Raw genomic sequence first — 26,551 nt, 5'->3', positions numbered from 1 at the left:
TGCTCTCCATGTTGCTATTTTTACTCTTCATTATTTTCTTCCTTCTTTAGTCTTCATTTTTTGATTTTATGTAGTTTTTCTTTCTATATCCTCAGTAAGACTTATAGCTCATTAATTTTCAGTTTTTTCTATAAATATTTGAAGCTATAGCTATGCCTTGAGGTATCGGTTTAGCAGTATCTCATAGGGTTTCACCAGATTTTTGTTAACATTCAAAATATTTTCTTAATTTTTATTTATTCATTTGATCCATTCACTAATTAGAAGTGTGTTCCTTAATTTCCAAGCTCTTTAAAAAGAAAAAAATACTTTTAATAAATTCCTTTTGGTTATTGATTTCTAACTTATTTTCTCTCTAGTTGGAGAATAAGGTTTGTATATTAATTTCTTGAAACATTTTAAGATTCATTACTCAACTGGTGATCAGTTTTCAAAAAATGTGACAAGTGAGAGTAACCAGTTTGCTGTCTAGTTTTAGGATATATAGTGCATTAATGATATATATATCACCCTCACTCCTTCACCTATATCCTAATGATATATATATCCTAATGATTTAGGATATAAAGTGCATTAATGATTTCATTCAGAACTTCTATATCCTTCTCAATATTTTCTCCCTTTGATCAATTAGCTACTTAAAAAGTTGTATTAAAACCTTTCAATATGATGGTGAATTTTTCTACTTATTCAAATTGCCATTATTTTTATTTTATTATTTTAAGTTTATTTCACAAAGAGTTGGATACGACTGAGTGACTGAACTGAACTGAACTGAACTGAACTGAAGTTATTTATTTCAATACACACATATAAGGTCAGAATGTCTGCTTTCTGGAGAGTTTTTATCACAATGGATGTTGAGTTTTGTCAAAAGTGTTTTCATCATCTATTGAGATGATCATATGATTTTCATTCTTCTGTTTGTTAATGTGGATTATCATATCACTTTCCAGATATAGAACCACCTTACACCCTGAGATAAATTCTGTTTGATCATGGCATATGATCATTTTAATGTAAATTTGGTTTGTTAATATTTTTAACACACCAATTAAATTTAAATAATTTAAATTTGATTTTGTTAATATTTTTTGAGAATTTTTGTGTCTATGGTTACCAGTGATTTTGTCTGGGAATTTTAATTTTTTTGTGATGTCTTTATCCAATTTTAATGCTGGTCTCCTAGAATGAGTTTGGAAGCATTCCTTCCCCTTCAATTTTTTGGAATAGTTTCAGAATAATAGTTTTAACTCGTCCTTAAATGTTTTGTGGAATTCACCTGTGAAGCTGTCTGGTCTTGGACTTCTGTTTATTGGAAGTATTTTCAAATTATGCGTTCAGTTTCATTACTAGCATCTGTTTGCTCATATTTTCTATTTTTTCCTGATTCACTTTTGGAAGACTGTATGTTTCTAGAGATGTAATCATTTCTTCTAGGTTGTCTGTTTTATGGGTGTGTACTTGTTTGTAGTAATCTCTTGTGATCCTTTGTATTTCTGTGGTGTTGGCGGTAACTTATCTTTAATTTCTAATTTTATTGATTTGGATTCTCTCTTTTGTTCTTAATGAGTCTAGCTAAAGGTTTATTAATTTTTCTTTGTTTTCAAGAAACTAGCTCCTAGTTTCATTGATCTTTTCTATACTTTAAAAAATATTCATTTCATTTATTTCTGCTCTGATCTTTGTTATGTCCTTCCTTTTATTAACTTTGGGGTATATTTGTTCTTTTTCTAGTTCTTTTTTTAAGTCATTATATCCAATTTACTATTTCAATAGTTCATGCATATGAGTCATTTGAATAGTTTTATGAGATTCTCTTACCACAGAAATATACCTTTATTCTATAGTCTACATAAAATATAGAATACATTTTAGATTAAATTCAGATTAAATTCAAGCAAGTATCTCCTTTTCTCTACTAAGTTGCTGACTGTAGTTCTTTTAGGTGTGAGGTTAGATTGTTGGAAATTTTTCCTGTTTCCTGAGGTAAGCATGTATCATTATAAACTCCCCATTATAAGTTTATATTATTTTGACAGATTAGCAAGTGAGTACAACCCAGGCTTTGTTCAAATTACAGTCTCTGTATTGGGAGTCAGTGTATGAGACTTGCATGCACCCTCTGGTGTTGGTTTCTGCCAGTCCTCTGGCTCTCCTGTAAGCAAGCCCCACTGGTCATCACAGCCACACATTCTGGGGGCTTATCTTCTCAATGCAGGAGCCTCTGGTGGAGCTTGGGCCCCTCTCTTCTTGGAAAAAAACCTCTGCAGTGGTGATTATCCTCTCATTTCTGGGTTGCTACCCTGGAGTGTGGGTCTTGATCCTATGGCATCTCCATCCCTCTTATAGGTCTTGTTGTGCTTTATTCTTTATATATTTATTTGTAGAAAATCTTTTCTGCTAGTTTTTATCATTCTCGTAAGTGACCGTTCTGTGGATAGCTGTGATTTTGGCATGCCCAGGAGGTGAACTCGGGGTCTTCCTACTCTGCCATATCGGCTGCCTAAACAAGGGCTAAACAGTCCCCTAAACAACCCCCCTAAACAAGGGCTTCCCTGGTGGCTCAGATAGTTAAGAATCTGCCTGCAAAGCAGGAGACCTGGGTTTGATCACTGGGTCGGGAAGATCCCCTGGAGGAGGGCATGGCAATCCCCTCCAGTATTCTTGCCTGGAGAATCCCATGGACAGAGGAGCGTGGTGGGCTACAGTCCATGGGGTCGCCAAGAGCTGGACATGACTGAGCGACTAAGTACAGCACAACACCCCTAAATAAAGTATATATTAATCTGTCATACTGCATATATACAGCATGTCATACAGAAATATATTTCTTCAAATTGTGGGCTGGATGTATTTGTGTGTTTTTACTGGTTAAAAATTGAAAGAATGAAAAGTTTATTGTGCTTTTGCTATGTTCTAAGCACTGACAGATACAAGGATTCTTAAAATAGCTATGATTGTTGTCCTTACAGATTCACTAATTTAAAGGCCAGTCCAGTAAGAAAAACATACCAAACATATAGCCAAACAGACAAGTAACTGTCCATTTCCTTCTCCCATTTCCACCTGGCTTTTCTGATAAAGCTTCTATAATCTTCTTTCTCTTACATTTACTCATTTCTATATTTATTCCCCTATTATATATATATATATATATATATATATATATATATATATAAAATCTGTGCATTTTCAAAACTTGGGGGAAAATAATATTCTATTTTACACCTACCATGTATGATCTACTTTACTCCCTTCCCTAAAACAGAGTGAAATTAATTTTCAAGGGGCCCACTGGAATGTTAAAAAAACTTTCAGGACATGGTAGGCCTTTTGGCAGCAGGAGATGGAGTCAAAGTAAGGGAGGCCTTCACCCAAGGAGCTGGGTATTTGAGCTGATTGCCGGCCTGATATGCAGAAAGTATGGACTGTACCTTGGTACATCTTTCATATCAATAATCTCAGATATGCAAATGACACCACCCTATAGCAGAAAGCGAAGAGGAACTAAAAGCCTCTTGATGAAGGTGAAAGAGGAGAGTGAAAAAGCTGGCTTAAAACTCAGCATTCAGAAAACTAAGATCATGTCATCTGGTCCCATCACTTCATGGCAAATAGATGGGTGGGGAAAAAGTGGAAGCAGTGACTGGACTTTATTTTCTTGGGCTCCAAAATCACTGCAGATGGTGACTGCAGCCATGAAATTAAAAGACACTTGCTCCTTGAAAGAAAAGCTATGACAAACATAGACAGCGTATTAAAAGCAGAGACATTGCTTTGCCGATGGAGAAATATGGACAAAGGTCCATATGGTTAAAGCAATGGTTTTTCCAGTAGTCATGTATGGATGTAAGAGTTGGAACAAATGACTGAGCACCGAAGAACTGATGTTTTCAAACTGTGTCGTTGGAGAAGATCCTTGGGAGTCCTTTTGACTGCAAGGAGATCAAACCAGTCAATCCTAAAGGAAATCAACCCTGAATATTCATTGCGGGGACTGATGCTGAAGCTCCAATACTTTGGCCACCTGATGCGAAGAGCTGATTCATTGGAAAAGAACCTGATGCTGGGAAAGATTGAAGGCAGGAGGAGAAGAGGGTGACAGAGGATGAGATGTTTGGAAGGCATCACTGACTCAATGGACATGAATTTGAACAGGCTCCGGGAGATGGTGAAAGACAGGAAAGCCTGGTGTGCTGCAGTCAATGGGGTCACAAACAGTTGGACATGACTGAGCAACTGAACAAAAATATCTTTCATAGCTGGTGTCCTAAGTTTAGATGATCTGTCCTGATTGGTAGATGCTCCTGCTATTGCAGCTGCTGAGTATTTTGAGTATCATCCCTGACTGATCATGTGAATCTGAGGTCTTTTTTAGTGCCACCTTATACCATACCATCTCTCCTCAAAGCCCCAGATCAGCAGGAGGGAACACACCGTGCACTTTCTTGTTCACACGTAGAGCCCATAGCATGTGTCCACATTGGAGTTGATCATAGCATCTTTTCTCCCTTTTTGGTATAGAACAGAATTCATCTAAAGGCCTCAAACAGGTTATGCTTGACAACTGTCTAGCTCCCTGCAGGAAACAGGGCAGAGAGCATTATTTATGAGCGTACTCTATGTAAAAGCAGCTTACCTTCAGGCTCCCAGATCTGATTTAGATTTAGCATCAGTCTGGTCCTCTGTGTTTTAACTCCCTGCTTGGGACTGACCTCTGTTTTTCCTGGGCTACACATCTGCAGGGCCCTTTTGCTTTACTTCTCTGTTATTCTGCTTCTTCACAGCAACAATTCCTTAGCTGTTGCTCCTGGTCATTGAGAGCCAAAAAGAATGCTATCCACATCCTTCTGTTCTGAGCTTCTGGACTTTGTTTTTCAAAACAAGATGTTTGCCTTACTTCCCAACTTTGTTTAAATTTTTATGCTTTCATTCAAGCTACCCTTTCCCTCACTTTCTCCAGATTTAAATGCTGTGATTTATTTCTGTTTGTTTATGTGCTGAGGATTGAAGTGAAAAGGTCTGATTTATGAGTCTGACCAGTTTAGAATTCAAGAGGACAGAATATTTTTTATGGGAGTGTTAATCTCTCAACTTCTAGTCCAGTCTTCTGTGTACTGTATCAGTGAGGTAACACTTCATTTATATAAACTTCTCAAAGTCTCTTTTTTCATTTTAATTTTGTACTGGGGTATAGTTGATGAACAATGCTGTGTTAGTTTCAGGTGTGCAGCAAAGTGATTCAGTTATACATATACACGTATTGATTCTTTTTCAAATTGTTTTCCAGTTTAGGTTATTACAAAATATTGGGCAGAGCTCCCTGTGCTATACAGTAGATCCTTGTTGGTTATCCATTTTTAATATAGCAGTGTGTATATGAGGAACAAAGGATGCAGTTAAGAAAATTCCTTTCTAGAAGGCAGTGTTTGGAAAAGTCAAGCTTGCAGTCCTTTGATTTATATTCTTTGAGGTTTTAAAATTGTTATGAGGTGCATTTAAGTTGCTTGTATGATTAAGAAATCAAATTCAGGTATAAAAAGCAGCAATTTGTTCATATTTAGATATTTAACAGGTGTTCATTTCTCATAGCTGGATATATATGCACTGCTATGATTTTTTTTTTTTAATTCTCAAAGTTAGTTCAGGAATGCTTTATCCTTTTTTCCCCCTTTTGAGGTATTAAAAACTAATTTGTGGAAGAATAAACAATTTGGAAAGATGTAAAGAATAATGTATGAAAAACATTTAGAATATGTCAGTACAGGTCACGGGGAGGGAAATGGAATTCATTGTCAATACAGAGTGCCTGTGAAAATGACAGCACTTCAGAGTTGAGCTGTAACTTCCAGTAATGTCTTCTTACAGAACCCTGTACCTAACCAGCGCTTCCCAACTGCACCATTTTGGCTATGTAGCTACTGACTAATTATCAAATTGGCTAGATTTCTGCTCTTTTTTAACTAATGTTTTTTGGAGTACAGTTGCCTTAAATGTTGTGTTAGTTTCTGCTGTACAACAAAGTGAATCAGCTATACGTATATGTATATCCCCTCTTTGGATTTTCTTGCCTTTTAGGTTGGGCTTCTCAAGTGGTGCTAGTGCTAAAGGACCTGCTTGCCAGTGCAGGGCATGTCCACCACAGAGCACTGAGCAGTGCTCCCTCTGCTACACAGTAGGTTCTCATTACTTATCTATTTTATACATAGTAGTAACATATATGTCAATCCCAGGCTCTCACTTCATCCCACCATTCCCCTTACCTCCCTTAGTATTCATACATTTGTTCTTCACTTTTGTGTGGACCTCTTGTCTTAGGGTAAATTTTTGGTGTTCTCCCCTGTGTTGAGAGCTTTCCAGGTGGTGCTAGTGGTAAGAATCCACCTGCCAGTGCAGGAGATGGAAGAGATGTGGGTTCAATCCTTGGGTAGGGAAGATCCCCTGGAGGAGGGCATGACAACCCACTCCAGAGTTCTTGCCTGGAGAACCCCATGGATTCTCCTAGGAGAGAATCCCAGGAGAGGAACTTGGCAGGCTACAGTCCATAGGATCTGACAGGCAGTCTGTCTGCAAAGAATCAGATATGACTAAAATGATTTAGCATGCACACACATCTGTGTTGAGTCCAAATCTACCTTTTTGGAACTAATCTACTAATTAACTAACTCATTTTCTTCTGGTTTATTCTAACTTTCTTTAATAAATATAAAATTTATTGACTATCAACCATCTATCAGGTCACATGTCCAGATGTATGGATACAAAAATGAAAGCAACACATTCTCTTTTCTGAAAAAGTCTCACAGTCTAGGTGGAGAGGCATATATATAAGCAGATAATTAGAGGAAGAAGTGTTAATAGATATACTCACAATAGCATTATGTGGGTAGAGTTCTTTGAGCCGTTCATCATATGATATGGTTTCCAGGCCTTTTATCATCATAATAGAAGACTCTTCAAGTAAAGGTTGAAGAGATCTTACAAATTGCCTTCTTATGAGAGGCAACTGTTCTGAAGCATTCAGTTATAGTAAGTATGGCAATAATTAGGACTCAGCTACAAAGTGATTTTTAGATAGAAATAAGTATTATAGTAAAGATGCAGTCAATCCTGGATTATCAGATCAGAGAGGTATTTGGAGGCATGAATGTAATTTATAAATAGTAATGTGATTCTTTGGTTCTCAGAATAAACTATTAATGATATCTGTCTATTCAGCAGAAGAAATCTCCAAATTTTCTTTTGTTAGTAGTAATTAATGCATCACCAATACTCATAGTTCTAGAATTTTCAAAATGCTTCCAGCTACATTGATTCCTTGCAATGATAATTACTTTTCCTTCTGCTTTGGTCTATGATTTTTAGTTCAAAGTGTGCAGGGATTTATATTGTCTGTTTTGTTAAATAGATCTGGAATGATTGTATATTTCTTTTATTGTAAGTAGGTGGAGGTTACTTAGTATTTGGAACCTAAATTCAGTGTGACTTTTAGAATGTAACTTGATTTATGGTTTGGAGTGTCTTATAAACAAAAGAAAAAGAGAAAGGACTTCCAAATTGTGCACATATACATGCTAAGTCACTTTAGCCGTGTCTGACTCTTTACGACCCCATGGACTATATGTAGCCTATCAGGCCCCTCTGTCCATGGGATTCTCCAGGCAAGAATACTGGAGTGGATTGCCAGGCCTTTCTCCAGATGTGGGTCAAACCTGCATCTCATTATGCCTCCTGCATTGTAGGTGTGCTCTTTCCTATTAGAGCCACCTGAAGGGTTTTGCTTTGTACAATGTTCTTAACTGGGGCTTTGGGGAAAATACTTAAAATTTTAAGTAAGTCTTATGTGCCGTGCTGTGCTAAGCCACTTCAGTCATGTCCAACTCTTTGCAACCCCATGGACTGTAGCCCACCAGGCTTCTCTGTCCATGGGATTCTCCAAGCAAAAATATTGGAGTCGGTTGCCATTTCCTACTCCAGGCAAGTCTTGTGTGCTGCTGCTGCTGCTGCTGCTAAGTCGCTTCAGTCATGTCCAACTCTGTGCGACCCCACAGATGGAAGCCCACCAGGCTCCCCTGTCCCTGGGATTCTCCAGGCAAGAACACTGGAGTGGGTTGCCATTTCCTTCTCCAATGCATGCAAGCAAAAAGTGAAAGTGAAGTTTCTCAGTCATGTCCAACTCTTAGTGACCCCATGGACTGCAGCCTACCAGGCTCCTCCATCCATGGGATTTTCCAGGCAAGAGTACTGGAGTGGGGTGCCATTGCCTTCTCCGAACTCTTGTGTATCTGTGCATAATATGTTCATTCTCCTCAGAATGTCATCTGGAGAATTTATTGAACGCTGGTTTGAAGTTGTGTACCTGGAAACATTTGTAAATCCTAGGAGTAGATCCTTTCTGCTAGAAATTTATGCCACCATATCAAATAATGATGTTCCCAAGGCCACGAACATGCTTTATGCTTTATGTCTTCTGTTATGTCCTGTCATCCTTGCCGTAAATAGCATTTATATTACTTTAAAAATGGATTTTCCTAGCAAGGATTAAGTATTAAAGGTCATGTTTGTGCATCACTTCATTGTTTCAAAGTGCATTCAAATGTGATTCATTATTTAATCCTTAAAATGTATGAAAAAGTACTATTCCCATTTTACAGAAGAAATAATAGAGATTCAAATATACAAAGCTTGGAACTTATAGAATGTGGATTCTTTATCTAATTAGAGCTAAATACTCCTTTGCACATCAAATATTTATCAAAATTTTCCTTTGATTAGTTTCTGTGTTCTTTATTTCTATAGGGAGCATTTATGCCTGAGACTTGCTGTGTACAAGGGGAAATCATTTGGATAAGAACTAGGAAGTTAAGGAAACCATGTGACCTCTTGAAGCCTTGGTTTTCTCACATGCAAAATGAGGTAATCAACCAAACCATGCTGAGATACCTTTCCGCTCGTACATTCCGTGTGTCTTTGTCAAAGTTTGGTCCAAAGCTTCTTCTCTGGAGAACTCGTCCATTTATTATACCTGCATGCCAGATGAGCTGGCCTGTTGCCTACTGACTACAGTTATAACCCCCAGTCTCAGTGTCCAGGCTGTGCCTTGATGATCCTTAAAGGCTTTCTTCCTGCTGTGAAGACCCCATCTTAATTAATCTTACGAAAGCAGTTTGCAATGGCTGGCTTTCCTTCGTCTTCTCTTTGCCTAATTCTTGGCTAGAAGAATTATTTTAATCCTTGCTTTAGTGCTGTTAAGCTGGCCATATGCTAATGTTTCTGTTGTCTTGTATTATCAGGTAGAGTAGGTAAATCATTGTTGAGAGTGTGGTTCTTGGGTGACATTAAGCTTCACAACAAAAGAAATTCTGCTTAAAAATTCAGGAATTAACTTGATTAAAGTTCCAGACCCTGAAAAGGCTTCAGTCTGAGGATTGCTATTGCCAGACTTGTAAGCTGCATGTCCTGGTGGAAGAATGATTGAGTTGGGGAGTCATGGTCTATGCTTGTCATTGGACAAGGCACTCATTTGAGTCACTCTTCATTTATTGATACATTGAACCAAATGATCTCAAAAAGTCACATCAGTGGGAAACTGCCTGCTTTTCCATCAGTTTAATTAATAAGCTATTTCTTCCTGTTCTTATATTTTGTAGCAGGATGAATCACTCTGATGTTTTCACTTGAGAGCTATCAATAAGACCTCGAGTTTTCTCTGATAATTACATGATATCAAGTCCACAATGTATTCTTCCCAACCTGACCTCCTTGCATAGATTTACCCTTAATTGGTTTGACTTTCTCTATTTCTTTCTTTCTTTTTTTTTTTTTGAGATTTGTTGGATGTAAACCATTTTTTAAAGTCTTTATTGAAAATGTTGGGCTTCCCTGGTGGCTCAGACAGTAAAAGTGTCTGCCTGCAATGCAGGAGACCTGGGTTCAATCCCTGGGTTGGGAAGATTCCCCTGGAGAAGGAAATGGCAACCCATCTCAGTACTCTTGCCTGGAAAATTCCATGGACAGAGGAGCCTGGTAGGCTACAGTCCATAGGGTCGCAAACAGTCGGACACAACTGAGCAACTTCACATCTTCTTCTTATTATTAAATATGTTACTTCTGTTTTATGTTTTTTTTTTTTTTTTGTTTTCTGGCTGTGAAGCATGTGGGATCCTATCTCCCCAACCAGGATTCGAACCCACACCCCCTACATTGGAAGGCAAAGACTTAACCAGTGGACCACCAGGGAAGTCCCTTTAATTTCTCTATTTCAATTTCAAAATTGGTTGCACAAATGGAAATTGAATCCACTGTTCAAGTCCAAAACACAGTAGGTCAATATCAGCTCATTTTCCTTGAGACCAGGATGCAGGCTGGTGGTTTTCTTTGACTCAGGAGAGAGTACTTTCTTGGTGTGGACTCTTCAAGGATTATGTACCACTTGATGGAGTACCCACTCCAGAGCTGAAACTGCAGCCTGGAGTTTTACTATGATGGGATCATCTGCTATTGAAATAAGATTTTGCTATTCCAATTTTAGCCTGATAAATGCTAGATAATGAATCAGAATAATAAACACAGAGGTGTTATACTAGGTCCCAAAGCTTCCCATTGTCTAATGTTGCATCTTTATTTTTAAGACTATTCTCAAAGGAAAACAAAATTTGAATGTGAGTCTGTGTACTCACAGTTTCTGGAAACAGCAGCCCCTATCCATTTTCTTTTTAAATAAAGGTTTTCTGTAAACTGTTCACATAACCAGTTATTTGGCTTGCAATGGCCTTCCCATGAAAATGCCTGTGTTAATGTCAAGTCAGGGAATAGCAAAGCTTTGCTGGAGTCCCAGTGTCTCGCAGATATACTATAAATTTAATTTCATGGCAAAGTGAAGTCTATTACAGAAAATCAGAAAGAACTACCTTCTCAGCAAGGACATCTCTCTCTTTTTTTATTGAGTCCTTTTTGTGTAGCTTTTCCAAGCTTTGTCTGCACCTGCCAATGGAAAGGGGCTCTTTGTTTGAGGACAATACTGACAAATTAACCAGCAAACATATTTCCAGTGGTGAGTGGGGGCTGCAGGTTCAGGAGTGGGCCCTAGCTGCTACCTGTTTTATTATGTCTGTAACCGAAGATTTCAGTCTTGTTAACAATTTTTATTCTACTAAATCTGAATAGCCTTGCTTCTCTTGTTGTCTCATATATTTGTCAGTGAAGCCGGGACATTTTTTAGAATTTTCTACTAAAGTATAAGCCACGGAAGGCACGTGGTGATGTGGATGTTAGAACCACACTGTTTTGTAGTACTCCAAAATAGTCACAAGACAGTTAAAAACTTTAGAGCCTTACCTAGTGTTTCTTTTTCTTTTCTTTTTTCAAGATTTCTGCTTTTTATTTATTTATTTATTTATTTATTACTTTACAATATTGTATTGGTTTTGCCACACATCAACATGAATCTGCCATGGGTGTACACGTTTTTCCCATCCTGAACCCCCCCTCCCACGTCCCTCCCCATACCATCCCTCTGGGTCATCCCTAGTGTTTCTTAATTGATGTTTTCTGATTTGTTGTTATGTGGTAAAACACATTAATTAAAGATCTCCTGGGTACTCTGAAGAACAACTCATGACTTTTAAGTGGATGTCTTGGGCAACAACCATTCTTTTCATATAGGATCAACATAAAGTTTTTCTTGGGTATTTGAAAATGAACTCAGCCAGAAAAAGAGACGAACTTGAGTCAGTTGAACTGAGGTGGATGAAGCTAGAGCTTGTTGCACAGAGTGAAGTAAGTTAGAAAGAGAAAAACAAATATTGTATATTAACATATATATATATATATATATATATATATGGAACCTAGCAAAGTGGAACTGATGAACCTACTTGCAGGATAGGGATAGAGACACAGACATAGAGAATGGACTTGCGGACACAGCAGAGAAAGGAGAGAGCAGGAAGAATTAAGAGGAGCATTGAAAAATGTGCATTATCATGTATACGATCGCTAGACAGCTAGTGGGAAATCGCGTGGAACACAGGGAGCTTGGCTTGGTGCTCTGTGATAACCTAGAAAGGTGGGATGAGGGGGTAAGAGGGGAGGCTCAAGAGGGAGGGGATGTATGTTGTACAGCTGATTCACTTCGCTGTACACCAGAAACTAACACAACATTGTTAAGCGATTATCCTCCAGTTAAAATGTTAAAATACATATAAAACATTCACATATAATAGAAAAGTGAGGAACTGAAGCTATCATTATTAAAACCTCTGGACCTTGGGGTTTTGAGAGATTTTCTTTTGAAAATTACCACGAAATAGTACTAAATTTCTCTAGTATTTGTAGAAGTGAACTAGACAGTGCATTGAATATGAAAAGAAAGAACCACCACCACCACAATTTGCCTATGACAACGTGACTGATTAGGAGTTTAACTAGATGTTACTTCACTGAAGTCTGGTTGTTCATTTTAAATTCAGATCAATTCCTCGTGAATTCTTAATCAGTTTTCTGTGAATGTCTATAATGCTGTTGCCACTGTTTTAAGTTTTTTGAAATACGAAAGTAATAAATACGGTCCCTGTCCTGAAGGAACTAAAGACATATTCAGCGATCTCTGTTGGTGTTTTTTTTAAACAGTGGATTTTTTCCAGGAGTTTTACAGTTTCAGGTCTTTGTTTAAGTATTTAATCCATTTTGAGTTGATTTTTGAGTATGGTGAAAAATAAAGTTCCAATTTTATTCTCTCGCATGTGGATATTCAGTTGTAGCAAAATTGTTTTGTCATTTTTTATATGTTAAGAGATGGAAATAAAATAATTTCACAATAATGTTTTATTTTATTAAATTTTGCTAAAATATTTGTTTAGTTGCTAAGTCATGTCTGGTTCTTTGTGACTTCACTGACTGCAGCATGACAGGCTTCCCTGTGCTTCGCTGTTCCCTGGAGTTTGCTCAGACTGATGTCCATTGAGTTGGTGATGTCATCCAACCATCTCCTCTTTCTGTCATCCACTTCTCCTGCCCTCAATCTTTCCCAACATCAGGATCTTTCCCAATGAGTCAGTTCTTCACATCAGGTGGCCAAAGTATTGGGGCTTCAACTTCAGCATCAGTCTTCCCAATGAATAATCAGGGTTAATTTTCTTTAGGATTGACTGGTTTGATCTCCTTGCTATCCAATGAAATCTCAGGAGTCTTCTCCAGCACTACAGTTTGAAAGCATCAATTCTTTAGCCTTAGCCTTCCTTATGGTCCAACTTTCACATCCATACAAACTAAAATATGCATAATATAAAATTAGTATTTTACCATTTTAAGTGTATATTTTAGTGGCATGTAAAATTAGGTACACTTACATTTTGGGACAACCATAACCACCATTCATCTCCAGAACTTCATTAGCTTCCTAAACTAAAGTTCTGTATCCATTAACTTATTCACTTTTAAAGAAAAGCATATATGAAATTTTATATTCTGTTTCAGTGTTTTCCAAGCAACCATTTGATAGAATGAGTCTTCTAATAAAAAATAGAAGAGAATACATTCATTCTTGACACATTATTAACTTTTGGGTCATCTGATAAATCCAACTTAATTCTCAAAGGTGGCATCATTGGGAACATAAACTAATCAGTTAAACCAACTAGCCACAAACTTAAAAATTCCGATGCCAAATAATGAATGTTGAATATCAGAATATCAAAACTAAAATATTTAGTTCTAGAAGGCTTGAGAAATTGAGAAAGTGAGGCCTAGACAGCTGAAGTGACTGCCCCATATTTGAGAGTTATCTGAGCAATATGACTGAATCTCATGTCTAGAAGTAGAATAAAGAGCTAAAAAAAAAAAAGATAGGTATGAATTACAAATTACTGCACTGGGTACAGAACTTAGGCGATTAAAAGTGTTAGGAAGGGCCCTTACAAAGTAGCTTACTTGTCAGTGGGGCCTGACCCATCTGTGATTTCCTATATCCTTGTACACAGATATAGTGAGAGACTTGAGAAGCCATTATCCTGGGCGAAATGTGTATATTCACTGGGCATTAGGAGTAAACCCTATGGAACATCCAGTTATCCATAATCTGCCCTCATATACCTTCCAGTTGACCAGAGGTGTATTCTTGAGCATTATGTCCTGGCAATAGTATCACAACAAGCTGACACAGCTAGCAAGTGTTTCTAACTGTAGAACTTTGGAAATTAGAGGGAATCAGTCAGGTTTGGGGATACTAATAAATGGTCTCTGAAAGAATTGGCAAAAATTATAAAATAAAGTTAATTTTTAAAAATTACTGGGCATCTCAATGTCTTTATTGTCAATATGTACTTGAACTTTTACAAAAGGTTATGACAAAAAGCGTTTCCTAAATTTATATGGCCTTGAAGTCAACTTTCTTTTGGATGATTTTTATGGACTAACCTTCCAAGAAACACTTTAGGAAACCCTAATCTATTCCAGTGGGCTTTCCAGGTGGCTCAGTGGTAAAGAACCTGCCTGCCAACATAGGAGACATGAGTTTGATCTCTGGATTGGGAAGATCCCCTGGAGAAGGAAATGGCAACCCACTCCAGTATTCTTACCTGGGAAATCCCATGGACAGAGGAGCCTGGTGGGCTACAGTCCATGGGGTTGCAGACTCGGACGTGACTCCACTACTAAACAATAACAATGACAATGTATTCCAATAGCTACATCCTACCAGGAGCCATGATAATCCTATTCATCACACTGTCGTTTTTATGTCTATAATCACCTTGTTGTTGTTGTTCAGTTGCTAAGTCATGTCTGACTCTTTGAAGCTCCATAGATTATAACACGCCAGGCTTCCCTGTCCTTCACCATCTCCCAGAGTTTGCTCAAACTCATGTCCATTGAGTTGGTGGTGCCATCCAACCATCTCATCCTCTGTCATTCCCTTCTCCTCCTGCCTTCAATCTTTCCCAGTATCACCTTAAATACATACAATTAAAATAGGTAGGAATCATTGTTTATCTTGAGACAAAAAATAAATATATTAATAGCAAGCAAAATGTCCTTGTTTATTAGAATCTGACAGTTTAAAACTCTGGCCTAAGTGCATAGCTTGATTCATTAGTAGGTAGGTTGCTTTTGGCTGCTTAGTGTAACAAGATATCCAAACTTCAAGGGACTTAAGCAATAAGAATGAATTACTCTCTATATAGTATAGCGAGCTGTGGAGCAGCTCAGTGGCTCATTGAAATCAGTTAGGACTCAGGCTCTTACCACCATTCAGATCCACTGTCTTCGGTGTGACAGTGATGTTATGACTCATGGTGATCAAGGTGGCTGCAGCAGCCCCAGAAATCATCACATCCTCCCAACCATGCTGAATATGGAGTTAAGCATCTCTCAGGAACATTGTGCTCTATCCTTCATCCCCCCTCACTCAGTAGGTTTCTTGCAGGCCCTTTGAGCCAGAATGGGTCACACATTCAGGCTCTCACTGCAAGGGAGGCTGAGAAAGTGAGTATCTGACCTTTCTGTCTCCATCCTAGGTGAAGTCTCTGCCAGAATAAAAGCAGGTGAGGGCAATTGTGTCCTGCATGTGCTTTCAATATGTGTATTTAACTACTATTGTGCTGTGGCTATGGGCTGATTTTCTATTGCCTAAAACTTTGTTCAGTAATTTAAAATGAAATTCAGTGCTGAAATACTTTAGGCAACTCTATGAATACATATTTATTGCAGAAAATGTAAGTATTATAAAAGGAAAGATTCTCTTGATATGTTTGAATCCTTTAATCATTGTTAAGAGGTGTTTTTTTTTTTTTTTCCTTTCTCACCAGTTTGTTTTAAATTAAAGGCTTTCTAGCAGGATTATGGGCCCTAATTTCAAAGAAAGCTATTGTTTATAGGGAAAAAGTGAGGACCCATTAAGCGCTGGCTTTCTAGATGCTTTCTTCCCTTGTGCTTTTCCAGTTCCTCTTCCTCCTGTCCCTTGCATTTTATATTCCTAGCTAGGCTCCTCGGTTCTGTTTTATTCACGATAGTTCAGAAGGCTGTTGCTTTCTTGTCTTGTCTTCTCCCAAATTATGGAGATAAATAGAGGCGAGGGAATAGATCATATGCAAATCACGTGGCTGGTTTTGTTATTAATATTTATTTGCTTCTCTTTAGCCTGGCTTGAAATTTATAGATGTAGAATTTGGGCATTGCAGGATAGAAGCCAGCTTTCTGGTGTCCTCCATCTTCAATTTAATATACTTTCCTTCAGACCTCTTTGCAGTTAAGCCAGAGTAGAAGATTCAGGGTAGCAAGGGGATGAGGTTAAGTGTGATCGGAGGGTGGTCAGGCTCATCTGTGAATCTGAGAAGAGGTACGGATCAGGGCCTTCCCTGGTGGTCAGACCGTGTTTGGAAAAACAGGGAATGATCACCTATGACAAAGCTGCAGAAGGGTTGAGAAAGATGACGACTGAAAATTGGCCATTTGATTCGGCATCAGAGAGGTGACCTCAATAAGAACTATTTTTGGTGGAATGGTAGACAAGAGTATGTGAGTCATTCGTTCAAGAGAAATGTGAAGGTTGATAGTAGAGCTGGTGATTAAGAATGACATTTTGCATTTTGAGGGCATTTATTGTGAAGAGGAGCAGAGACGTGGTTTGACAGCTGGAAAGTCAACAGCGAGGTTTCTTGTTTATTTCTTAAGAACTGGGGATGTTCATCATGTGGAATCTAGAGTGGAGATCAAATAATGTGATAAGATTCGGAAGTCATTGGAATATGCCTTCAGCAAGATTTGGTGACCTCTTTGAATGTGGAAGGCCATGAATTAATTGGAGAACATGCCAGTATTCCTAGTTTGAGAAATGCGTGAATGGTTAGTAAACTTAGTAATTTGCAGAAGAGTTTTCCTGATTTGTCTTGAACTTTCATTTTGTGACAGAAATTTCTAATGACACGTTTTAACAGGAGTTAAAGATGGTAATAATAACAGGCACAGTAGTGACAGTAATTAACATTTATTGAGTAATTTCAGTGTAGCTTAGATCCATTACCCAACCATATGTTATGTAGTATTAACTTTATTTTAGAGATGAGGAGACTGCAAACAGAAAGGTGAAGCAACTTGCCAAAGGTGTCAGAACTTGTTAATGTCAAATCCAGGGGTACTAAAAAGAAAGTCTAGTTTATGCAAGACATTATATTAACTCAAGTAAAAGTTTAAGGTGGATAGATTTTTACTGGCTATAGAATCAAACATGGAACTTAAGTCTTAGCAGTAAGTCTAGTTTTGTTACATCACTTTCACATCTTCATCAGACAAATGGTAATGCCTCATCAACTGGAACTGGTATCATCCAAGTTCATTCTATTTCTGGTTCTAGTTTCCTTGTTTTAGTTCAGCTCTTATTGGGCTTAACTAGAGATTCATGCAATGACTTCAAGTCTGGGTGGTCTTACTGATATTTTCCTCTGCCCTGCTACTGAGTATCTTCATTTCTAGCTAGAAGAGAAAGCTAAAGTATTAACTTAAGCCTGCATTTTAAAGTACATGTAAATGCAAGTGCACGTTCATGCACACGCATGCACTCACACACACACACACACACACACACACACACACACACACACTCCACACCCCTGGTACCTATTATGAACCACTACAAAAATATCTGTTAGGATATGTAGACATCTAGTTATTTCCAAGTTCTCTAATATTTAGGTTTTCCAGGTTCCCATTCCTCATGGGTTCCCAATTCTCTCATCTAATCTTCTTCCAGAAAAGAGGTGAACCCAGACACTTTTTGGATATTTTTAATACATGTTTCTCACACCTGCATGTATCCCTCAGTTCTTTTGCTGTTTTCAAGGACTGCACACACATGTCTTTCGGAGAATTATACTTCTAATATGCAGAAGACACCACCCTTATGGCAGAAAGTGAAGAGGAACTAAAAAGCCTCTTGATGAAAGTGAAAGAGGAGAGTGAAAAAGTTGGCTTAAAGCTCAACATTCAGAAAACGAAGATCATGTTATCCGGTCCCATCACTTCATGGGAAATAGATGGGGAAACAGTGGAAACAGTGTCAGATTTTTTTGGGGGGGCTCCAAAATCTCTGCAGATGGTGATTGCAGCCATGAAATTAAAAGACGCTTACTCCTTGGATGAAAAGTTATGACCAACCTAGATAGCATATTGAAAAGCAGAGACATTACTTTGCCGACTAAGGTCCATCTAGTCAAGGCTATGGTTTTTCCAGTAGTCGTGTATGGATGTGAGAGTTGGACTGTGAAGAAGGCTGAGCACCAAAGAATTGATGCTTTTGAACTGTGGTGTTGGAGAAGACTCTTGAGAGTCCCTTGGACAGCAAGAAGATCCAACCAGTCCATTCTAAAGCTGAAACTCCAATACTTTGGCCACCTCATGTGAAGAGTTGACTGATTGGAAAAGACTGTAATGCTGGGAGGGATTGGGGGCAGGAGAAGAAGGGGACGACCGAGGATGAGATGGCTGAATGGCATCACAGACTCGATGGACGTGAGTCTGAGTGAACTCCGGGAGATGGTGATGGACAGGGAGGCCTGGCATGCTGCGATTCATGGGGTCGCAAAGAGTCGGACATGACTGAGCGACTGAACTGAACTGAAAGCACATTTTACATGAGAATTCCTTCTTTACCTGGGTCTCTTCACCTTACAAATGTGAGCACAAAACATTTGTGCAAGAACTAACAATTGTGGTTAAGGGCACTGCTGTTGGTTTTAACTCCACCACTTCTTGTCTGTGTAACCTTGGCCAAATTATTCAACATTTCCTGAGCAGAGTCACATAATTATACTATTTTCCTATAGCAGCTAAAATCTCTTTAATTAAAGTTTAACATTAATATGGTATATTTTATTAGTGTATTATCTTCCCCAATTATTTTTAATGTGTTAATAATATATAAATATACTGTAAACAGATGTGAAGTATTCTATTCCTGTCCAGCTGACATTTTTAAGTGATAAGTCATCAATATGACATCTGCACTGGCAGGATTGTTTGAAGGGGAATAACAAAAAGATCTCAGTGCGAATCTAGTAGAATTGATGTTTTCTCCTACATATGTTTTGTGTTTTCTTAAAGCTAACTCTCGAGATTAATTAATTATGACCTTACTGGACATTAAGATTTTCAACTGCATGTAAATATTTGAAAAGGGAAGAAAAGGAGAAGAAAAGAACACATCAAGGAGTCATGTTTGATATATCAGGGCTCCTATTTCATTTTAGGAGGAAGCAATTATATGGAAAGCAAAGAAGAGAAAAAAGAGTCAGGAAATGCTAAAAGACATTGAGGTTCCCATGTGTAGATATTCATACTTGTTCATAATCATCTCATGTATGTGGAAAAAAACTCCTGCTGCCTCATCTAAGTCCTGAGATAAATTTTTTTGTGTGTGATTTTGTTCCCTTCAAGATACTCTTGCTGTTCATTTTGACAAGATTCCATTTGTTTAAAAAAGTTGACCCCTCGGGGAAGGGAGGTAAGGAGAAAAACAGAGTATGGTTTGCTCTTCATGTGTTACCTACTGCTAAGACTATCTTGGTGCACAGAAAATAATGACCTTCTCCTTGTCCAATTCAGTAGAAAGAAAGCCACCTGCTAAACTGATGTCAAATCTTCATAGAACAATGGTCACAGAACCCTTTTAGTTTCAATTTTGATCTGACTGCAAGCATCCAATACCCTTAATCATGCCTCCTTTTCATAGTTTCTCCTCCTCAGTTATTTCTAGGCCACTCAGTCTGCTCTTTGGCCTCTTCTTCACTTCACTGTGAGTTTCAACTTTTCCCCAAAGGTCCATGTACCCTAGGTCCCTATCCATTTTATTTTTCACAGTCTCTCTGATGACCTCGTCCAGCCTCCACTAAGGTGGGCTATGTGTCCACAAAGTCTCTTTGTGCAGCCAAGATTTCTTTATCTATCTACCTCATTAGTATTCAAAACTTAACATTCATTATTTTGCTCCAGAAACCTTCTTTCTAGGAGCTTTCTTTTTGCAGATATGTTCCAACAACCACTCTATCACCCAAGAAGTCCCTTTTGACTCTTCCTTCTTCTCCATACCTAATCTGCCATGGTGCGCTTTATATCCATCTTCTTGGGATCTCTCTCCATCACCATTCCTCCTTCTTCCATACCAACTTCCACTACCTTAGCTGTGGCCCTAATCATTAATTTCTTGCTCAGGCATTCCAATATTGTCCTTTGATACTTTCCTTATATTACCAAAGGCGTAATCTTACCAGGGATTCCCAGGTGACTCAATGATAAAGAATCTGCCTGCCAATTCAGGAGACATGGGTTCGATCCCTGGGTCAGAAGATCCCCTGGTGGAGGAAATGGCAATCTGCTAAAGTATTCTTGCCTGGAGAATCCCATGGAGAGAGGAGCTTGGCAGAGAATCCGTGGGGTCACAAGGAGTTGGACACGACTGAGCAACTGAGCACACAGACTGTCTAATGTGCAAGACAGGACCATGTTACTTTCTGCTTAAATCCTTCATTTGTTTCCTAGACCATTCAGAAAAAAAAAAATTAAGACATTTTGGCTTAGCACACCAGATAGTGAATGATGTGTCTTTTGTCCACACTCTTATCTCATTTCCTTCCACCTATCCTTCAGTTCAGTTCAGTCGCTCGGTCGTGTCCGACTCTTTGTGACCCCATGAATCACAGCACTCCAGGCCTCCCTGTCCATCACCAACTCCCGGAGTTCACTCAGACTCACGTCCATCAAGTCAGTGATGCCATCCAGCCATCTCATGCTTGGTTGTCCCCTTCTCCTCCTGCCCCCAATCCCTCCCAGCATCACAGTCTTTTCCAATTAGTCAACTCTTTGCATGAGGTGGCCAAAGTACTGGAGTTTCAGCTTTAGCATTATTTCTTCCAAAGAAATCCCAGGGCTGATCTCCTTTAGAATGGACTGGTTGGATCTCCTTGTAGTCCAAGGGACTCTCAAGGGTCTTCTCCAACACCAGAGTTCAAAAGCATCAATTCTTTGGTGCTCAGCTTTCTTCACAGTCCAACTCTCACATCCATACATGACCACAGGAAAAACCATAACCTTGACTAGACGGACTTTTGTTGACAAAGTAATGTCTCTGCTTTTCAATATGCTATCTAGGTTGGTCATAACTTTTCTTCCAAGGAGTAAGCGTCTTTTAATTTCATGGCTGCAGTCACCATCTGTCGTCATTTTGGAGCCCCCCAAAATAAAGTCTGACACTGTTTCCACTGTTTCTCCATCTATTTCCCATGAAGTGATGAGACCAGATGCCATGATCTTTGTTTTCTAAATGTTGAGCTTTAAGCCAACTTTTTCACTCTCCTCTTTCACTTTCATCAAGAGGCTTTTTAGTTCCTCTTCACTTTCTGCCATAAGGGTGGTGTCATCTACATATCTGAGGTTCTTGATATTTCTCCCAGCAATCTTGATTCCAGCTTGTGTTTCTTCTAGTCCAGCGTTTCTCATGATGTACTCTGCATATACGTTAAATAAGCAGGGTGACAGTATACAGCCTTGATGTACTCCTTTTCCTATTTGGAACCAGTCTGTTGTTCCATGTCCAGTTCTAACTGTTTACTCCAGCCATACCTATTTATAGGTTGTTTCTTGAATGTCTCATGCCACGTTCTCTTCTAGAAATGCTTACGCTCATCCTTCTCTACCTAAAACAAAGTCATATTTAAAATTTCAGCTTGTGCCTTCTCCTCTTGAAAGCTCCTAATCATTAAGAGAGTTGCTGCAGATTGGATAGTAAATCTAGCAAAGAATGCAAGCTTGGAAGCAGGTTTCTGATAATTCAGTGAACATATACTGAGCACCTATGATGAAGGCATGAGCCATGTATCATTCCTGTTTGAAACTTCATCAGTAAATGCACCCTGACTTGAGAACGAAGACCAGTGCTATTTCAGGCAAGCATCCTATCACTCCCCCCATTTTTATTATACATTTAACAACATTTTTTTAATGGATTCTTGGAATGTCATGTAGTTTTGGATCACAATTTGGGCACGAAACGTGTTCTGGTTTAGATATGACCTCTTTAAAAGCACTAATTTTGTTGCACATGATTTAAATGCAAGCTTGCATTAATTGGACAATACTTCAACTTATTTGAATGCTTCAATGAAGTAAACATTATATGTCGTGTTCTGTGATAAATCTTAGGAGTACATGGATATGAATACTCTCATTTGTCTGTCTTCAAGTAGCTCATAACTTAGTGAAACATTCATGTTAATAAAATTATTGCAAAGTTACACAGTCATCTCAATAATAAAGGGTTAGCAAAGTACTAAGGAATCCCAAAGATGGAAGTCACTAATGTTGCTTTGGGAAAACTCTAAGTTGCCTTCCCATATTTTTGAACTTGATCTGAAGGATTAATAGAAGTAGTCTTTAAAATATGAGCAATCCAAGCATTGGAAACAGTAAATGCCATTTGAGGACAGAGCATTTTAGACAGAGAGGAGGGAGCAGGTGTACAGGCCTAGAGGCAAGAGAATGTCTGGGTGTTGAAGGAAGAGAAAGGAGCCTAGGGAACTGAGAGGTGTTGGGGAGACTGGTGAAAAAGGTGGCGGTTTGTGGCTCTTCTCTGAGAGAGATGGGGAACTGGTGGAAGGTTCTGAACTGAGGAAAGATTTGATATGAGTCACATATCAAGAGGATTGCTTTTCCACTACTTGGCTTCCCAGGTGGTTCAGTGGCAAAGAATCTGCCTATCAACACAGGAGATGCAAGAGATGTGGGTTTGCTCCCTGGGCCAGGAAAATCCCCTGGAGTAGGAAATGGCAACCCACTCTAGTATTCTTGCCTGGAAAATTCCACGGACAGAGGAGCCTGGAGGGCTATAGTCCATGAGATAGCAAAGAGTCAAACATGACTGAGCAACTCAGTGCACACACACAGGCATATACCCAGAGGAAACCATAATTCAAAAAGATACATGCACCTCAATGTCCATTGCAACACTGTTTACAATAGCCAGGACCTGGAAGCAACCTAAATGTCCATCAACAGAGAAATGTGGTATATATATAGAAGGAATGTGGTACCTATATAGAAGGCAATATTTCTCAGCCGTAAAACAAGTGAAATTAGATCACTTGTAGAGACTTGGAGACTGTTACACAGAATGAAGTCAGAAAAAGAAAAATATCATATATTAGTGCACTTACGTGGAATCTAGGAAAATAGTATAGATGATGTTATTTGCAAAACAGAGGGATGAATTGGGAGATTTGGATTGACATATATATACTACAGATACAATGTATAAAATAGATAACTAATGAGAACCTGCTGTATAGCTCAGAGAACCCTACTCAGTGCTCTCTGGTGACCTAAATGGCAAAGAAATTTAAAAAAATAGGGGATACATGTATACATACTACTATTTCACATTACTATATAACAGAAAAGAACACAAAATTATAAGGCAACTGTACCCCAGTGAAAATTAATTTTAAAAAAGATGATTGTTTGTGCTCTCTCCAAAGCCACAACTACACATAGTATTACTAAGAAGGATCTCTTAAAGTACACTCCAATGGGACTTTCTCTATCTGGGCTGAGAACATTAGATATCCTTTTCCTAAGTAAGAAGAGAAAAATCTCTGGAAGGCAACTGACTGCCTCATAAATGTGGCAAGAATAAGATGGCTTCTCAGAACAGAGTTGTGACTACTATTTAAGGTAAACGCCTTTCTGTTCAAGAATTAATTTCACCGATATTTACAGAAACAGTAAATGAAGAAAAGAAAAATAAAAGAATGGGTGAGGATAAAGCATGAGGACTTACAAAAGCTAAAATTTGCCCCCAAAGCTAAAAGCTAAATGATTTACCAACACCTGCACTCCAGTACTCTTGCCTGGAAAACCCCATGGACGGAGGAGCCTGGTGGGCTGCAGTCCATGGGGTTGCTAAGAGTTGGACATGACTGAGCAACTTCACTTTCACTTTTCACTTTCATGCACTGGAGAAGGCAATGGTAACCCACTCCATGTTCTTGCCTGGAGAACCCCAGGGACGGGGGAGCCTGGTGGGCTGCCGTCTATGGGGTCACACAGAGTCAGACACGACTGAAGCGACTTAGCAGCAGCAGCAGCAGCACTGAAAGAGCTAATCTAGAAGGAACTAAGTTGCTCTTTCTTTCTCAGTTGTTTGTCATTTCATGTCTCGGGTTTTTGGATCTGGGCACCTTTCAGTCTGAGCATATTTGCATGGTTGTTCTCTCACTGGACCTGAGCAGTCTAAAAATTGTTACACTGATAAATCCCTACTTAGCCACCAGTTTAACTGAAAACAATTCTTTCTTTGCTTCTGAGGTGGTGAAATGGGAGATGTTTCCTGAGGGACTTTTGTGTTGTTGTTTAGTCACCATGTCGTGTTCCACTCTTCGTGACCCCATGGACTGGCCCACCAGGCTCCTCTGTCCATGGGATTTCCCAGGCCAGAATACTGGAGTGGGCTGCCATTTCCTTCTCCAGGGGATTTTTCCAAACCAGGGATCAAATCTCTTCTGCATTGGCAGATGGATTCTTTCCCACTGCCACTGTTCTTCTGAGCCACCTGGGAAGCCCATGATGAGAGACTTACCTTGATGGAAAACTGACAGATGGTAGTTTAATAGTGGGAAAGGCCTGGGTCAGAAATCAGCGTCCTTCTAAGACGCACTGCCTTGAGTTTACTGTGGTGCTAAAGTGAAAAAACGCCCCTCTATTTATGTCTGAGGAATCTTAAATCATTTTAGCAAAACCCATCACACAATGAACCTCCTTCTTATGCTCTGACTCTGTCCAGTTCAGAGCCTCAAAATTTTCGCTCTTGTTTTACAGTGTTTTGGATATAACTGAAAGCAGGAGATGCATTTAAACACTGAAGTTGGATTGAATTTTTAATACAGGGAATTGTCTCCTGAATTATGTATCATATAATGAAGTGCACTTGGTGTAATTAAAGTTCCTTAATTCACAGATATATGTCACTTTTCACATCATTGAACACTCAAGGGCCTCTAAATGAACTAAAAGTAAAAGGTTGTGATTTTCTTTACAACTGTATTTTTCATTGGCCTTTATAAGAAAGCTAGTCTGACAAGATATTTGAAGGACTACTGCAAATGTTAAAACCTGCCTATTGTTGATAAAGGAATTTCAGGCATCATATGAGGAATATCATGGGGCTGAAAAAAGGAAAACCAGAGTATTAAATCAATGCTTAATATAAATTACCTGCTAATTCAGTTCATAAGACTTTCCACCTTCATATTAGGAGATAACATTTTTAATCATCAAAAAGTGAAGTAGATAAGCAAAGTTTTAATCCTTCATCAGTCACATAAAACACTGGCATAATATTCATTTTACTATCAAAATATATGAGTTAACATCACAATTAAATGTTTGCTTTTAGTTATATGGTTTATAAATCAGCTTTGTTTTCCCTTTTAATTAATGATTGATTGTTCTTATATCAACAAGATTGATTTCAAAACCACTATGAACAATGAAGTCGTTTTGTGGTAGACATGAAGGTGAAGTATGAAGATAAGAAAAAGTAATTTGTCCCAAACAGATAATTATCCTTTTAAGCCCAGTAATCCTCCGAAAGTGACCACTGTAGGGCCTGATAAAAATCTGGGTCACCAAAGTTCCAGTGGATTCTTACCCAACTCTAAATTTTTTTGTAATAGGAAAAACTCTCTTGACAGAGTTCTCAACTGACAAAAGAATAGCATCTTATCATCGCCTTCCACAGAGTTCTTTTGTGTACAGGAGTATAGAAAAGATCTTAGAAGTACACATTTTTCTAGAAAAGCTTTTTTGAGAGTTCTTGAAAGCATGCCTGTATTCATTTGCGATGTACCAAACCATAAGGACCTACTGTATAGCACAGGGGACTATACTCAGTATCTTGTAACAACCAAAATGGAAAAGAATTGGAAAACAAATACATATATATTATATACATATACGTATATAACTGAATCCCTTTGCTATACATCTGAAATGTTATAAATACTTCAATAAAAAATGGTATCATGAACCTCTAATATATATGAAACATTGTGCATCAACTATACTTCAATAAAAATATGCTGAACCCCTACCATATCTAGATATTGAAATATGCAAGAGTCATCAAGGTAAATATAAGCTGCCCCTAGTGGTCCAGGAGAAAGGAGAGAAAGGAAGTGTAGCAAAGCACTTCGCCTCTCTTTGAATCTCAGTTTCATCTGAGAATTAGATGAATTAATTCACCTGTGAATTAGAGAACACAGACCTGATGGTCTAGAAAGGCTATCCCAGATAGAAAACCCATTGCTTTGTTCTTCCCTGTACGCATATACCTTCCCTTTCTTGACCCTTCTCCACCTAGATTGCCTGGTTTATTCCTACATGTCTGTAAAGATGGAACTCAAGGCATTTCTAAGCTCCTTCCAGAAGCTCCTTTTGAACTTCCTCATTACTCCAGAGAGACCTATTCTCATCTTCCTCAGTGTCACCTCTGTCATTTTGCAGTTTATCT

At 38.5% G+C, this 26,551-nt stretch overlaps 1 long non-coding RNA gene across 3 annotated transcripts in view; it reads left to right on the top strand.

Moving 5' to 3' along the window:
- LOC132657175 (uncharacterized) overlaps positions 1-26,551 on the top strand; it is a 426,450-nt gene that overhangs the window by 137,336 nt on the left and 262,563 nt on the right. The window contains exon 2 of one of the 3 annotated variants that reach the window (XR_009594952.1): positions 8,803-8,919. The exons of the other annotated variants lie outside the window; for them this stretch is intronic. This is a non-coding gene — a long non-coding RNA (uncharacterized LOC132657175). The remainder of the gene's footprint in view (positions 1-8,802; positions 8,920-26,551) is intronic. 3 annotated transcript variants of the gene reach the window in all.

This window comes from Ovis aries, chromosome 9 (assembly GCF_016772045.2).
Source record: "Ovis aries strain OAR_USU_Benz2616 breed Rambouillet chromosome 9, ARS-UI_Ramb_v3.0, whole genome shotgun sequence".
NCBI lineage: Eukaryota > Metazoa > Chordata > Mammalia > Artiodactyla > Bovidae > Ovis > Ovis aries.
Note: the sequence above shows the minus strand (reverse complement) of the source record. Positions and strands in the feature narration are given on the sequence as shown.